We start from the raw sequence: 14,735 nt of genomic DNA on the forward strand, positions 1-14,735 counted from the left end.
CTCCCTGCTCTGCTTACCAGACAAGAAAAAACAGATGAGAAAAAAAAAAAAAAAAAGAATGAAATAAATCAAAAGCAACTGTCAACACTTCAACATTTTGCTTTCATTAGGGTGACTGAGGAACCCCAGTGCTGCAAGAGACACTTGCTCTTGTGATGTAAAAAGCCAGAGGAGCCTGAAGAACTATTTCATATGTCTTCCTTTATCATCTCAATGGCAGCCTTCCCCTCTAGGGTCTGGCAAGGTGCACATCACACCCCAACACCCCAGTCGCTGAGTTTCACATTCACCTCTCGCAGGTCGGTGGCTCCTCACAGCTGCCCCCACACAGCCAGTCATGACAGCCCAGCTCCAGTGAATGCATGAACCAGGGTGTGATAGCAGGGACAAGCAAAACAAGCAAACAAACAGGAAGATGAGAAATAATCCTGGAGACTGTCCTCCCTGAGGTGACTTGTCCCCACTCTGCTGGTCTCCCCAGCTGCCAGTCTGCTCTGGGACCTGGCATCACAAAAGTGTTCTTGTTCCTCCCACTGCCACCTCCTTCTCTTGGTTCTGCTATGCATATTGCCTCTAAGATGACCAAAGAAAACTGTGCTAGTAGCAAAGCACAGTACTTGTCCTTCCATGACATCTCTTTCGTTTACCTCTAGCATTGCAGATCGTGGTGTTTGAAAACTGTGCTATCAGAAATCCCCTCTGGTTACTATGGCCCAGCTTTTTGCTGTGATGCCTCCTGTCCTGCCAATGGTAACTCTGTTTCTGGCATCACTCATGCCAGCTTACAGTGCTGTATGCCGTATTCCTTCCTCCTTCCCTCTGAGAGCAGGTGAAGATGTTGAATTCATACCCCAGAGCCCATCTGCCCACCTGACATTCAGGCAAGCACACCCGGAAAGTCTGGGTCCACTTCAGAAAGAACTAAATAGCATTATTGTTCTCAATTTCAAAGGCAGAAGGTAAATGGAGATATGGTGACACTGAATATATAAAGTAAATGTGTTTAGTTTTGCCAGACTGCTTGATAAAGAAACACTAATAAAAAACTGAACAAGCAGGAAATTCAATTCCAGTCTCATCATATTCTATAGAGATGTATTGAACTGGCATTTCTATAAATTGAAAAATATTTTTGTCACCAGAGAAGTAAATCTATATGTCTAGAACAAAGTGCTGGAAATGTGAAATTTATGAAAACCAGAATGAAAACAGAGAAGAAACTCGTGTGCTGTTTTGTCTTACCCGAAACATGTCACAGAATGTGGTGGGCAGGTCCCTCTGAGCCAGACAGCTATTACAAGTGTGAGCAGGTCATGGGATTGCTGTGACTGTTGGTGGTGTTAAGGTAAAACCTACTTGGAACGATTTACTTATGGCTTGACAGATAATTTTAGCCCAGGTAGGAGTGTCTGTTAGTTCCCTCTTTTCAGGACACAGGACCAAAGGCTATATGACAGAGACGTGCACATTCTTGGCATTCTTCCCCACACAGGTCCCCAAACCAGGATTCACTTTGTCCTGGGAGGTCCTGGTTCAGACCCCACGGGGTGAGTGAAGGGCACTCAGAAGGCAAGGGCAGGACCTGGCTTTAAGGCCAGCATGTCCCAGACAGCTTTCTGGGGCAGGAAGATGTGACACTGGAGGCTGGGGTCACCCCATATTTCTCTGGTGCAGCAGGTGGAGCTAGCTGGGACTCCTGATAGCACTTCAAGAACTCCTGCATCCCATGCCTGTCCATTCCTTGGTTCTGGGTAAGCTTGTACTGAGCTGACCCACCTGGCTATGCGTGAAGGGACTGCAAAGTTAGTGAATGATGCCCTTGTGAGTGACCTCTGTTATCCATGGTTGACATTTCTATCCAAGCAATCTTTGCATCAAACAGGGGTTCCTCTAAGAACTCACTCCATCTTCTTGGCATCTATCAGCCTCTGGGTGTAGAAATCTCATATCTTGCTGGAAGGCATAGTTGCCTTCCTTCAGCTGTCCATGTATTTTGCAGCAAAGTGTTACAAACACCATCAGTTCATCAACCAGCCCATCTGCAGGCAGGGTGCTTGCCCAAGTCCTCCTCTCTCCCTTTCACTTCCTTCCTTGCACTTGTCATTTCTTCATCTTCTTCTTTATGGACGATTTGGATTCCTTCTCAAAAGCTTCCAAGGAGGAAGACAGATTCTTACCCACCACTTACTTTCTCTGCTTCTTATGTAGCAATGCTTTCCCATCATGCATTTGTTCTTTGAGAGATATTTCTAACCATACAATCACAGAATCAAAAAACTATCCCAAGTTGGAAGGGACCCAGAAAGATAATCAAGTCCAATTCCTTCATTAAGTTCTACTTCTAAGGGCCTTTGCATTCCCTTTGACCCCTTCCTATGCTTTGTTTCCCCACTTTCATCTCTTACTTCTTCCTTTGCCTGTCTAATTCATAGATCTTGCTCTGAGAAAAATGCCCATATCTGTTCCTTTTTACACCCCCTGAATTCCATGGCCCCATTGAGACATGTCTCAGAAACCAGGGAATCACAGACATACCCTATGTCACAACTGACTCAGACACAATGATAGAAAACTAGATGGCAGTTTTTAGTGAAGAGACTGTCTATGCAACCCAAGCAGAGAATGGACTGTCAGTTTTCTCCAGGAGTCTCTCAGCACCTTGGTATATCAGGGTCTTCTCACAGAACTGCTTGCAGTGCATAGCTTTAGTTGATAAACTAAACGAATTTCCTTGGGCTGATTCAATCTGCCTTTATCTTCACCTTGAAGACCAACTTTGAATCAGCAACTGATGTACAAATAAATTTGAGGAGTCCCACACTTGGTTTCCTGTAGTCCTGTTTGGATTCTGTTTCCACTTCCTTCTGCTTGATCTTGACATACCAACTGAAACTGCTGTGAAAACTGCTTGGCACTAGGGAAAGTTTTCACATCCTGCCCAGTCATTGAGGTGAGACCGAGAGATGAAACTTAACAGCTAAATTAAATCTGATCTTTATGGTAGAAACAAACAAGATCTAATGAGCACCTCAGCAGTCCCATCACACAGTCCTGTCCCTTGCATTTGTGTCGACGAAGGCTGCTGATGCCACTGGCAGAAACCTGAGAAAAATCATTCAGACATGAGTGTAGTGTATAAACAAAAGTGTCTTTCTCCTTCACGAACTAATTCCTTTAGAGCTTATGCATGAAGTATAAAGCTGAATTTGAGTTAACAGAGCATTACGGGAATAGTGACAAGGGAACTGGTCCTCTGCAAAGAATACATAAACCAGATCCATCACTCATTGGATTCTGCCTTGGGGTCTTCACAAATTCTTTTAATTTCTGTCCAGCATCCATTCTTTTGCAGAGAAGAAATGTCTTTCCAAAACTCACTATTAATTAACTGATATATCCCAAAGCATTTTCTGTGGTCCCACAAGCTTTAAATCAATGCAACATCAAGGACTACACTGTTCGTCATGGGTCTTTTAGGTAATAGATAAAAGGAGCATAAAGAAACATCTATTTTTCTATCTACTTTAGAAAATCTTGGTAGGTTAAGGACATGGTCTGGCAATATTTTAACTGTTTACCTTCAGGATTCTTCATCTCATGTATTCCTAAAAACGTTACTAGTGCCAACTGGACTAACTGGTATAACTTTGGATGATGGTTCTCAGAAGAGACCGTGGGCACTAAGAAAGATAACCAGTGCTTTGCAAGGAAGAATTGTGTGTGTGATACCTTTCTGGCTAGGTTTCATGCTTTAATCTTCATTTGAACATCAGCTTGGGTAATATTTTTCTAGAGCTGATAAGCCCTCTCACCTAAAAATACGTACTTGCACTGCATTCATCCAGCAAACCTGGCAAGGGGTACAAGGAAAAGATGCATTTGCCCTACCTATTATCCTGAAGAGCAGCTTTTTTGTTTCCCACCACTCAACCCCACCCACCAGGAGAAACACTAAAAATACCAAACCCAGATCTGACGGTGCCTTTAGCAACTTCTAAAAGGGAGCTTTTCCAGATTGTCTCATTCCTCCTGAATTCTTCCCCTGTAGAGGTTGGACCAACATTTTAATAAATGACACAGCAGAAGCCACACTGTATGAAAACTAGGTTTAAGACAGGTCTTAGATGATAAGGCCTCAGTCTATGCAACCATATAGTGAAAAGCAGCAGGGAATACTCAGCGCAGAATACAGCTCTTTACCCCTAAATAGGTGACCCAAACCCAGCACAAACAGCACCTCTACTACTACCATAACACAGATTTGCACATGGGATTTATTTCTAGCTGTTGCTTCCTGACAGGTCAGGGTCCAACATATGGATTTGGGGAGCCTTTCAGTAACTGCCTGAGTTTGGTTACCCCTGTTCAACAGGCTCTGCACCTTTGCACTGCTGCTGCCCTGATGCATTGTGCTGCGTTTGTGAGGGCACCAGCACCACAGCCTGTGTGGTGGAGCAGATGTTCTTTCAACCCCACCTTTGCACTCCTGTGCTACCCTCCTCGCACAGTCCCTCTGCAGGTCAGCGCTGACAGGGATGTCCCCATGGGTCCCATCTTATGAAGGCCCCTGTGGGAGTCACTTCCTGATGAACCATTTGGATCTGTTTCTATAGGGTGCTTCCAACACAGTTCCCACATTTATCTTTTCCCTGTCTGGATGTAGCTGTGCTCTGTTGGGATAGAAAACGATGGACAATTGCATCCTTCATGTATTTTAACTTCAGAGTGCTCTCAGTAACTCCAAGAGGCAAACCAAGGTCTGATGTCTGCTGGGGTGACTCTGGGACAGCTCTGTGTCAGAGCCAAACAGCCTAGGTGATGCAGGATATGGTGAAAGTTATCAGATCAGCCCCAGAAAGGCAGCTGGTGCAAGGCAGCAATGAGACAAGGGAAACAGTAATTTCTGATGTGAGTTTGTACTCCTTTCTGGGCCTTCCACTGATGGTATTGAACCAAACTACATCAGCCTGATGACAGATTATCTCTACTGTGATGATCGTTGAAGGAAATCAAAGTGCATAACTTTTCTTCAAAACACCTGGAGAAATGGACCTGATCAGCTCCATGGACCCACCTCCCTGTCCTCTAAGCCCTACTAGTTTCCTGGGGTGAAAAGAAGAACATTTTATGGCTTTCTATAAAGCCATAAATGAGTGTGTCAGGGCACACTGCTAGCAGAGAAGGCAATGCTGGCTACTCTTCTTGGTGCCATTGAAACCTGCCTAAATTCCTTGATAATGCTGGAGCTATGGGTATCACATGACTTGAAAGTTCAAAGGAGTCCAACAGTGCTGTTTGGTGTTTGGGTCCCTTTTTCAGGCTTTCAGGCCTCTTATAACAATGCATGAGAAGGGAAACTACAGGAACTCTCAGACTCCAAGGCTTACAGGCAAGAAGATGCTTAATCTAATTGAAAACTGAGCCGCATTTGAGGTCTGCATAGTATAAAGAACAACTTGTAACCCATGGTTCTATGGCTGCACTCTCATGCCTCCAAGTGGGGCAGCTCTGTGACATCTGCTTAGGGAAATCCCATCCCAGAGTCAGTCCACAGAACCAGCCAAGAATCCGGGAAAGATCGCTAAAGCAAGCAAGGACAACATGTCTGCTGCTAGGAGAAGTCTGGAAGATCACTCTTCCACACCCAGATGAACTAGCTCAGCATTCATACCAGCCAGCTCTGCTTGGAGGGGAAAGGAAAGAAAGCAATTAGTGAGGAAATAAATGAGGAAAAAAAAAAAAAAAAAAAGAAAAAAAAGAAGAGGAGAACAAAGACAACACAAGAACATTTTGCCACAAAGATGATGAAGTGAGTACCTAATATTTCTGCAAAATGACAGACCAGATCTCCATGAAAAGCACAAAAATGGTCTCAGATATAAGCACTTGCAGCCCAGGAGAGGATGGGAATATGAATAAATTTATTTTGCTTTTGTCCATGCTGTGATTGTGTTTAGATGGGTACTCAATATCCATTTTTCATATTTTTTTTCTATCATCCACCAATCCTCTGCCCTCAGTTCACTGGAGTCATCCCATATAAGGTGGGTGGTAGCACTGCTGACTCTTATCTGGGCAAGAGATGCCTCTTGAAGACTCACGCTGTTGCAATGATGGGTAGGAAAGAAACAGACATCTTTGACAGAATTTAGTCTCATGATTTCTTTCATCATTTGCATTATTCCGTGGAGCAATAAAAAATTGTGTTTTAAGTGGCACTGCTCCTTTATCATCCCAACTGTCACTTGCCAGAAAATTCAGAAAGCCAATGTAGAGCTTGAGGTTATTAAGAAACCTCACTGAAGCATATTCCTCACTCCTCTTACTCAGATAACTACTCCTATTCTCATCCAACAGGTCAAGCCTGACTCAAAGAGCAGTGAACTGTAGGAGTGAACAGAACAGTGGCTGATGTCCCTTTGCAGCCCTTCCTGGATCTCCCTCATTTGCAAGGCAGTGCTGGAACCTGGGTTGCCTGTCTGGGAGTCAGTGGGACAGGCTGTCTTGGTGACCAGCAGGTCTGACACATACCCCTGTTGGCTTTGCTGTCAGTGGGGTCTGGTGCTTACAGAACCTCGTGCATGAAGGAGCCTTGTTGCATGGTGCTCTCCTTAATAGTGCTCTCCAAGCTGGGGCTTAAGACCTGTTCCAGACTCTTTTTCTGCAGGATTGATCTTCTTCCCATGATCCAAGAACCTTTAGTCTTTGACAAATTGCTAACAGCACTGGCAGCCTATTCCACTTTGGGGGACTGGATAAAACCACCCTTAAAGCAGGGGATAAATCAATAGGATGGGATAGGGCAAAGGTGGGAATAAAAGTAATTGGGCAATCATAAGGCTGGTAGTGAGACGAGCAGATTTCCCAGAGGAGCTAGCCAAGAGTAATACATATCTAGGCTTACAAAAGAGCTCCTGTAAGCCAAAATAACAGATGTGGTCGTGAATATAGCCTTTGTCAACGCAGTATAATTGCGATGTTCAATGGCTTCATGAAAATGTGTTGACTCCTAATTGCTATAGCACCTGCATTCCTCAACTAGCACAAAGCTCCAAACCTTCAAGAAGATCATAAAAGAGCTGAAAGTTTCCTGGCTTGCAGACAACTGCATTTTTTCAGCTCCCCTTGCAAACTGCACAGTGACAGCTTGGACCAACCCCAGCAAGTCCACTTGGCAACTGTTCCCTATTTTGCTGTGGGAAGCAAGCAGGAGATGACACAGGCTCCAGCAAAATGAGTACAGAGGTTGATTTTTTCTTCTTCCTGTTGGTCAAGTTGGCAGTTCCTTGGGCAGGACTCTTAGAGTAGTGGGAATGAAGTGAAATGATCTTGCCTTAGAGAGTCCGTGTCTCCGTGGGTTCCTTCAGTCATCAGGGACTGAAAACTCCCTTCCTGTATGTGGTGGTTTTACTGTGTTGGGCAGCTAAACCCCACAATCGCTCTCTCACTCCCCCTCTTTAGATGACGAGGGGAAGAAGTAAAGCAAAGAACAATTCACAGGTTGAGATAAGGATAATTTAATTAAAGGGAAATAATAATAATAAATAAATAAAGATTATTATAAACTAAACAATTTAACTAAAGGGAAATAAAAAGGGGAAGGGGAAAAGGGAGGGGGAAAGGGAAAATAAAAAAAAAAAAGGAGGAAAACAAACAAATAAAACAAATGAAGGCTATGTGGAAGTGCAGAGGAAAGAAATTACTCTCTACTTCCCACAAATGAGCGATGATTGACCATGTCCTTGAAGCAGGGCCTAGATGCACATAGCCAGTGTTTGGGAGGAGGAACGATGTTTTCACAACAAGAGCCCACCCCTCCCCTCCTCTTCCTGTTTCCACCTTTTATTGCTGAGTGTGACATCACATGGTATGGAATATCCCTTTGATTGGTTTAGATCAGCTGCCCTAGTGATGTTTCTCTCCTCACTTTTTGCCCACCCCCTAGGAGGGTTAGAGAGAGGCCCAATGCTGTGCCAGCACTGCTCAGCAGTAGACACAACCCTGGTGTGATAACACTGCTGTTCCAGCTACAAGTGCAGAGTACAGCACTGTATGGGCTGCTGCCGGGAAAGTTAACATTCCAGCCAGACCTGGTACACTGTATTACTTCCTTTTCTGCTGCAGTGCTTCCAAGCACCTCTTGCAATCACTCAGAATCACACAGGAGTGATTCTTAGAGAGCTCCTGGCACGTGAAAGTGTCCCAAGTGCCTTGAGTTTAATCAGGCCACAGTTCTTCTTACTCCTAAGCTCAGCAATACTCTGCAAGTGATGCTCCAAAACAACAGGTTTCACACTGAGTACCACGAGGTCAAACTCACCCTGTGGCTCATGGTTCCAACCAAATGCCATTTTGCAGCTAGAAGACCCCATCATGCTCATAACCTATCAGTAGTGCTCAGGGTGGCATGCTGCTAATATAAATGATACATCCCCTCACACCATGCCACCAACCCTGCTGTCATCTCATGGCTGGGTGTGTGCACATCACAGGTCTTCCCACTCCCCAGGGCTGAGGGGTTTGGTGACTTGTTCAAGAGGATGTCCTGAAACCCCAGCTCCTGAAGCACCAGCTCAGTCCTTCCCGTTTTCACGCACATGACAGATGGAACGATGTACTTTCTGGACTTTGATCTCTGTTTTCTCTCTGTGTTTCCTTCTAGATCTTCCCTTCTTTCCAGCAAATTGAAAGAGAACTTTCCCGTATGGCAAAGAACTTTTCAAGGAGATCTTTCACTTCACAGTATCTGTGGATCTCTACTTCAGCCACATATCTTTTTTGCCTACATCTCTGGACTGTCCTCTGCTGCCCTTCACACTCGCTGTTTCTCCAGCCATGTGACACTCATTATTTCTGAATGCAAAAAATAAGAAAGACAAAAAAATTCTTTCAAGTTGCGGAGGCTGGGCTGTCTTGTCATTCATCTGTGGGGAAAACAAAGGAAAACAAAATAAAGAAGAAGAAGCAATCACTAAAAACATCTCCTCCCTGAGCAGTTTGAAAGGGACGGAGCTCCTCTGTGATGTTGGCAATACCATGCAGCTCTGCAGGAGAAACACAGTGATCTGCAGTGGAGGTTTGTAGAGGTGCAAGCAGCAAAGAAAAAATGATCTTGCTTTAATGAATTACCTTAAAATTCACCTGTTGTAATCTCCTCTAATGAGTTACTTCTCCTTCACAGAGTTAGGGTTGCAGACAGTGTTTCAGCTCTTGGTTCATCCTGTAAGCAAAGTAAAATGAGCTTAAAAGTATTTACAATGTGGGTTTCCTTATGAAAGCAGATGTTCCATCTTACTAGAGCTGCCCCTTCAAGGGGTACCAATCCCACCAGCACACTGCAGTGCCCATGAGGAGATCCCATTAGGAACCAGACCCCAGAGCTCTGCCCACACACTTTGCCCTGTCACACTGCTTTTTGCTCAAGGCCATCGATGGCGATGTGGTGGGGATGTGGCAGAGGATGCTGCTGAAGATGTGACTGTGAAGCCCTGCGGTGGGGGTGCCAGCACGTGCTACCCTGCTTTGGGACAGGATGAAATGTGCATGCCAGCTGACTGCTTCTGCTGCAACATGCCCCTGGGCTGATACTGGCATGACTGCCTAGGAAAGGGATTACGTTAGCACCACTCCTGTGGCCTAGGCCAGCTGGGCTGTCAGTCTCAAAGGCTCTTCCTCATAGAAATGCACCTTCAGAGTTAACACTTGTGCCAACTGTTAGCAGGGCTACATCTTGCTTTCAGCCTTGAAACCATACCAATATGTACGGTCCTGAATGCTCCTGAATTCAGTGTCCCATGCATGTCCAGCTGGGAGAAATTTACTGAGTCTTTAAGACTCTCCATAAGCCTTTTCTAACTGCTTCCACAATCCAAAGTATTTGCCAAGCATACTGTGCATAACATTCTCCCCACACTCCCACAGACTCGCATTTCACTCCAAGCTATGCTAACCCATAGCTCTTTGTGCAGTCATCAAGTTTCAGTTGTATTTTATTTATCATAGGCTTACACTTCAAAATTTAACCTTTTAGTATCTTGTGAGGTGATCTCTTGAGAAGGCAGTGCTTCTTCCTTGCCACATAAACATGGTTGCCTACAGGCTATACAGAATTAGTCTTCCAAATCTTTAGCCTTTTCCACTTCTATCAGCTTTGATTTCTTGTAATCCCCTGTGTCCAGCCACTGAGACATACCTGGTGGGTTCTTGGTTTTGTTCTAATTCTCTGAGTGAAGAAAGCATATCTGAGAACACTATCACTCTAAGCAGCAACAGGGAAATACCTGTGAACTGTCCCAATGTAATCAGGAACTGTTCTGGAAACATGATATGACGGATTGCCCAACTGAAGTGCCTCTACACCAATGCACACAGCTTGGGAAACAAGCAAGAGGGGAAATTCAGTGGTGAGGCACTGGAACAGGTTGCCCAGGGGTTGTGGATGCCACATCCCTGGAGGTGTTCAAGGCCAGGTTAGATGAGGCCCTGGGCAACCTGATCTAGTGGGTGGTGGCCCTGAACGTGACAGAAGGCTGGAACTGGATGACCTTTGAAGTCCCTTCCAACCCGAGTCATTCTATTCTATGATAAATAATGGCAGTCTGGAGGCCATCCATTAGCCCTTTGGCTTCTCACTCACCTTGGTGTCCCCAGCTCTTCATGGACACTTGACATAGGCATCTGCCCACCAGGAAGGCCTTTGTACCTGCTGCTCTGCTGGTGCTCTTGCTCTTGTAGAGATGAATCTCAGGAGCTGAGCATCTCCAGTATAGCTGCTTTTTTTGGCAGTGGCTCCATCTACACCTCTCCACACTACAGAAGGTCCTTTCTTCACAGTGAAAGAGAGGATTTTGCCCAAGATTGCCCCAAGGCTCAACTTCTTGTAATGAACAGACAGACAAATCCCCAGAGTCATTGCAGAGAGCTGAGACCAGGTTGTGGAGCAACCAAGGGACATGTGATGCTCAGCCAACAACCAGGATGGAGAAAAAAACAGGCCACTCAGTCCTCTGAGCCTTCATGGCAGGTCACCAGGTTCTCTGTATAGAGGGTATGGGGACAAAGGGCTTCTTTGGGGGGTTCTGTAGCCCCAGGAGCATGGCCAATTTGTTGGCACCCTTATATTTGTGCTTGCCATCCTTGGCTCAGGACTCAGAAGGGCTAATGCCCCACTTCAGTCCAGGAAGACACTTTCAGTATGCTTTTCCAGTTGATTTAATTCCTCTGACACTATCATGTCTCCATGACACCTGCATCATTTATAAAACTCCTCCCTGCCTGCAGGGGACAGAAGTTATTATTGAGGGTCTGGAAGGTTATGCCACCCTCCCACTCAGACTCTGCAAAATAATTGAGGAGCCCTTGGCGTTCAGCTCCATGGTTTCCTCTTGAATGACACTCAATGTCAAGGCAGGGCTTACAGGCTTACAAGAAACAGCTTTTGTCTGGTCTCGCTGCTCCCTAGCCCTTTGCAAATCTTTCTGGAGATTTCCTTCAGGTACAGTTCTGCTTCTTAAACATTTTAAACCAGAATGATATTTAGCAAAGATAAGGCTTAAGCAGTCTCCCTGCATCTCTCTGTCTCAGTTGGGCTGCTTGATGGGCTTCAGTACACTGAAAGCTGATAACAGCAGCCTGCCTTGGGGAGCCTGGGTCTACATCCAGACTAAGAAGCTCAGCAAAGTCAGGGGGGCATGGCAGCCCAAAGTGTCTGATCAGAAGCATGCTTCATGGCACAGTTTAGAGCTGTACTAACCAGAATGCCTCGGGGGTTAGCGTGGACCAGGGACCATTTTCATGGAGTTCTGGGGAAACAGCTACCTTTTTGCAGAGTTTGGCTGTATGGCTGTACTAGCTATCTCGCACCAAAGTCAGGACTGGAAAGAATCCTTGGGGTGTTTAGTCTAAAACACTCAGACCATGGTTACCTCTGAGAGTAGCAGTTCTGAACGGTTGAAGTGTTAGTCATTAGGTGTCCTCCCACTATTATGGGGGAGGTATACAGGGACCTAAGAAATCCACCACTGTAAATACACAGGGAGAGTGTGCTGCAGCATCAGATCTTCCAAATTCCTAACCCAATTACATGCCAAAACAAAACAAAACAAAAACAAACAAACAAACAAACAAAACACAACAACAAAAACAAAAACAACAAAAAAAAAACCAAGATCTCAACGATGTAATGCAAAACAAAGCCAACAGGGTTATTGCATAGCTCCATGCAATATGTCCTTTGTATTTTGACTGCTGTCAGCATGGTCTGTATACAAGATAAATTAAATTATTATTATTATTATTTTAAACAAACTGTAGAGTACTGTTTCTCCACTTTTAGCATTTGTTTTATTAAAAATGACTCTATATATTAATGTCTATACATGTAACTTACATTTATATACAAATAAATGAATAAATGAATAAATAAATAAATCTATATATATACTAGACTCCCCCACCACCCCGGGCACAATTTCATTAAAATGGGTCTTCGTATGTCAACCACTATTTACGTTATTTAGGTGACATGAGAGTTTTCCATACAAATTTTATTACAGCTGTGCAGCTCATGAAAATTTCCAGAAAAAAGGGTGAAAGGACACAAAAAAATGGGCATTGGTGGTTGTTAGCAGGAAAGGGTCCTACACAGACAACAACGGACCTCTGGAAGGCTGGGCAGATGAGCGATGGGTAGCAGAGTGTTTGTTGCAGGGTATGTGAACATGCCCCGCACTGCAGAGCGAGCCCAAAGCAGGGAGGGGATTCCCCCCGGATTCATTCAGGCTTGGCTGCCAGGATTAGTTTCTGAAATGTAGTTGGGCACATATGGATGCAAATAAGCACCCAGTAGGAATTTTAAAAGCACATAATCCCTAGCAATTTTGTGGGAGGAAGGCACCTGAATACAGATAAGAATCTAGCTTTAGGTGCCTAGCCTTTTACAGAATGAATCTCAATAGATGCCTACCTACTCTGTTAGATACCTACACATATTTTTCTTCCTTGGAACCAGTTTAAACAGGAGACTCTGCTAATCCACAGAGATGCAGTTTCAGTTTCTCAAGGCCTCCTGGCAGGCAGCAGCACCAGGAGGGAGACCTTGAAGTTTCTGTAAAGCAGCACCCCCTGTGATTGCTGTGAAGTCTGTCTCTGCTGAAGGCGTAGTAACAGACTGCTACGGCTCCAGCTGAATGCTCTGGCATTGTAATAGTCAAATTATATGCAAAATGCATGCATAGTCATTACTCATTAATTAATTTAAATAATTGACTACTTCAGAAGTATGTATGATCTGTCTCTTCTGCAGCTGCTTCATTTGGCTGATCTATTGTTCTGTGGACACATATTAGAAATGTTTGTGAAAAGCACAAAATATTTAGTTTGTGAGTACTGTGTAAGTAAATATTCTTTTTATCCAAGTACTCCAGAAGCAATTAATTAACACCATATCCTCAAAGAAGAGAGCCTTTCATAAATCACTGTCAGTAAAACAACCTAGTCTGGTTGCTGGGAAAAAAAAAAAAAAAGTTCTATTTGCACAACCGTGGACAAGTCTAAATCAAGAACAGCCCAGCTGAGTGAGGAGCCTGCCACCTCAAGCAGAAATTGTGAGAAAGGAGCAGTGCCTATGGCCTTGAATGCTCATACTCCATGCTGGCAATGTCCCAAGGGATGTGTGACACCGTGGCACTGACATCCATGGTAGGATCCAGGGCTATGCCATGTCAAGCCCCATCAGGAGAGCATGGTCACCTCTGCTGGACTCATCACTTGGAGCCAGCCCCTTTTGTGATGCACGAACTTAAGAAGACTTCCTGCTTTTCCAGGAGATCCTCTCCTTTTCTTCCTCCATCTGGGCTTTGCAGATGTTTTACTGTTGCCAACCACCAAGGAGACTTCAGCATCCTTGTTTTCTCTCTGAAGTAACCAGAAATAGTGTTAGCCTGATTATTGACAGAAGTCTTTTCTGGACTGGTAGCACCTGGACAGTGAAGATGGACCCTTGACCAGCATGGAGGTCTCTCCTGACCCTAAGTTAGATCTAAACTTGGTGTCACAAACTTCCTTCTCCTCCTTTTTTTTTTTTTTTTTTTTCCCTTTTTCCCTTTTTTCCCTTAGTGGCCAGATGAGGACTTCTGGATGTCAGTAATTTCTCTTTTAATGCTGACTCTTCTTCTGACCCACACTATGCTCTCACCCAGGCCACTGTGAATGTCTTCTCCACTGTGGGTGCCTTGCTTTTAGCAAGGGTACAGCAGAGGCTAGACCATGCCAGAAGATTTTCAGAAGAATGACACTGATTTGGAGGAAGGCTAAATGACTATAATTAAGATTATCATGTTTTGGTTTTGTTTTTCTCACTTCCCTTTTATCATCCCAACTATAATGTGATTCTATGATTTTCATCCTATCTTTGCAGATGGAGGCAAGTCTTTGTTCCTTGGTAATACCAGAGCCCTTCTTGACTGCAGAAGGAATCTATCTATTGTAAACACAATAAACCTTAGCACAACACTTCCAAACATCATGGGGAGAGACGCTGAGCAAGAACATGATCGCAGATCTAGTGAAGTTACTAGTGGGAAGAAGATACCAACTATAGTCACCAAAACAAGAAAGGAAGAATATCTTTTCCAAGCAAATAACAACCTGCAAAGGAGGATATTGCAGTCTCTGAGGAGATTCAATGTGTATTTTAGAATCAGATTTGGGAATCCAGCCATCTGTCCAAATATTGA

The sequence above is a fragment of the Anas platyrhynchos genome, chromosome 34 (genome assembly GCF_047663525.1).
Source record: "Anas platyrhynchos isolate ZD024472 breed Pekin duck chromosome 34, IASCAAS_PekinDuck_T2T, whole genome shotgun sequence".
Classification (NCBI taxonomy): domain Eukaryota; kingdom Metazoa; phylum Chordata; class Aves; order Anseriformes; family Anatidae; genus Anas; species Anas platyrhynchos.